The 2,642-nt window shown below is 40.2% G+C and overlaps 1 pseudogene; it reads left to right on the top strand.

Annotated features, from left to right (window-relative positions):
* Nucleotides 1-2,033: 2,033 nt before the first annotated feature.
* LOC124514535 (securin-like) lies at nt 2,034-2,642 on the top strand (annotated as a pseudogene).

Here is a 2,642-nt window from a genome sequence, read left to right as displayed (position 1 = left end):
CTCAAAATCAGTTCATTGTATTTCTGATTGTTAATTCTCACTTCCTATACGTCTTATTCTTGTTTTCTTCCTCTTTTTCCTCTCTCTCTCTCTTCCTACCCATCTTTCACTTTTTTTCTTCTTCATCTTTTCCCGGAAGATGAACAGGAAACTGGGAGATGGGCCAGTCACCTTCCAATCTTAAGGCGACCATGGGAGGAAAGGCATTTGTTAACGATGGCAAAGCAGAAGGATAAAGACCATGTGCTATTACTGACATGTTTAGCTTTGGACCCCCTATGTCTGGATTTCTTGTATTGTAAGAAACAAACACCTATATTGTTAACTCTCTGTGATTGGGATCGTATTACACACAGTTAAACAAATACATAACTAATAATTCACCTTCATTTCTACACTTACACGACTCCTTCCTTAGCTTTATTTCCTAATGTTGTCCCTTAGTTTGCTTCTTTTACTTAAGGGAAGATTAATCTTCTCTGGTTTTGACTTTTGTCATTCCTTTGGGCTTGATTCACATACTCTGTTTTATCCTTCCCTTTTCCATTCATTGGAGCCATGTGCCAGTTTTCTTAGCTGACTACCTCTCCTCTTTTGTATGAGGACATCCCATGGTTCTAAAGGCTGCTGCTGAACTGGAACATTCACAGCGATGTTCTCACACTTTTGACTCTGGTATAATGAAGATATAGTTTCTAAACCAAATTTTAGTTCCAAATGAGCCTTTTAAGTCACCCATGGGTACATTGGTTTTGGAGCGGTAAAGGCAACGATTTGCATACAAGAAAGCATGGTGGACATTCCCCATCTCCATCAGGCCTGTAGGCTCTCTCAATACCCCAAATGCTGAACCCACACCTCCCTCAACTCTATGCCTGCCCCTTGGTGTGTGCTCCCCAGTGCAGTGGATGAGAGAGCCAGCTCTGGTAAATGGAGTACACTCATAAAATTAGATCAGGGTCTTTGAGCAAGGGAGAAGTCACAAACTTGAGCTGTAGTGCCACCTTTTGGAAAACAGAAGATAGGTTTCCAGCAGCCAGCCTGGTGAATCATAAGAACCAGAGAAGACACAAAAGCTTAATAATTCTTCCACAAGAGGAAGTAGGAAGTGTAGAGTGGATGTATCCATAAAAGGTCAGAGAAGCCCCTCATATAATAGGACCAATGAACAATATATCCTACTTGAAGGCAACTAGTAAAGATTTGAGAGTGTGTCTACTACCTTGAATATGAAAGCAGCAATGCAAAACTCTAGAAGCATGAAAGATCAAGAACACATATCATCACTAAAAGATAACAATAATCCTCCAATTGCTGAACTCAATTTTGCAATCTAGTTGATAAAGAATTCTAAATTGCTATTTTTAGGTAACCCAATGAGCTACAAGAGAACACAAAAAGACAATTCAAAGAAAATCAGGAAAGCAATACATGAACAAAATGAGAAATTTAGCAAAGAGATAGAAATCATAAAAAGGACCAAACGAATTCTAGAGCTGAAGAATTCAGTGAATGAAATGAAAAATGCAATAGAAAGCATCTGCAGAATACAAAATATAAAAAGAGGTAGATTGTGACATCTAAAATATAAAGGGGGGCACCTGGGTGACTCGGTCAGTTGAGTGTCTGACTCTTGATTTCAGCTCTTATATCGTCATCCAAGGATTGTGGGATCAAGACCCACATCAGGCTCCAAGCCTGCTTGGAGCAGCTGCAGCTTGGACCCTCAGCAGGCTCAGCTTGGAGCCTGCTTAAGATTCTCTCTCTCCTCTGCCCCTCTCCCTTGTGCGCTCTCTCTCTCTCTCTCTCTATATATATATATATATATTTAGAGCTTTTGTGGGGCTTTTGGTGGAGCTTTTGAATGTGAATTAAGTGAGGTCACCGTCAAGTTAAAATGTACTGCTTTATCTATAAGATGTTTTTATGTAAGCTTAGAGCAACCACAAAGCAAAAATCTAGAGAAGATTCACAAAAGATAAAGAAAGGGGAATCAAAAGCAGAAAAAGAGACTGAGCCTTGCCTAATCCAGAATGGCTGCTATGATCTTTGTTGTTAAGGAAAAATGGTGATCCAGGTACCTGTGTAGCACCTAAGGATGGGCTAAAGCTAGAATCTGGACTTCAAGCCAGAGCCTTCAATGGGAGATCTCAGGTTTCAATGGCACATGTTGGCAAAATGTTTGGTGCTCCACCAGCCTTATCTAATGCTTCCAGAAAGGCTTTGAGAACTGTTAACATAACTACAGAAAAGTCAGTAAAGACTAATGGAGCCCTCAAACAGAAATAGACAAAGTTCCCTGTGAAACAGATGACTGGGAAGACTGTTAAAGCAAAAAGTTCCATTCCTGCCTTGAGTGATGCTGATCTAGAAATAGAAAAATTCTTTCCTTTATATCCTCTAGTCTTCAAGAGTTTTGACCTGCTTGAGGAATATGAAATGGCATACCTCCTCTTGAAGAGAATGCTTCCCGTGAGCCTGGATGAGAAGTGGAAGCTTGAAAAACTATTACACGTGGCTCCCTTTCCCCTCTAAAAATGACCTCTTAACTCTAGAAGTATAATCTGCTGTGGTCTCCTTCAAGCATTCTGGGGGCCTTGGATGTTGAATTGCCACCTGCTTGCTATGACTTAAATATTTAA

Source organism: Lynx rufus, unplaced genomic scaffold (genome assembly GCF_022079265.1).
Source record: "Lynx rufus isolate CCGP_SWC_20201006 ecotype Redwood Valley unplaced genomic scaffold, mLynRuf1.p SCAF_2, whole genome shotgun sequence".
In the NCBI taxonomy this organism is placed as follows: Eukaryota; Metazoa; Chordata; class Mammalia; order Carnivora; family Felidae; genus Lynx; species Lynx rufus.
Note: the sequence above shows the minus strand (reverse complement) of the source record. Positions and strands in the feature narration are given on the sequence as shown.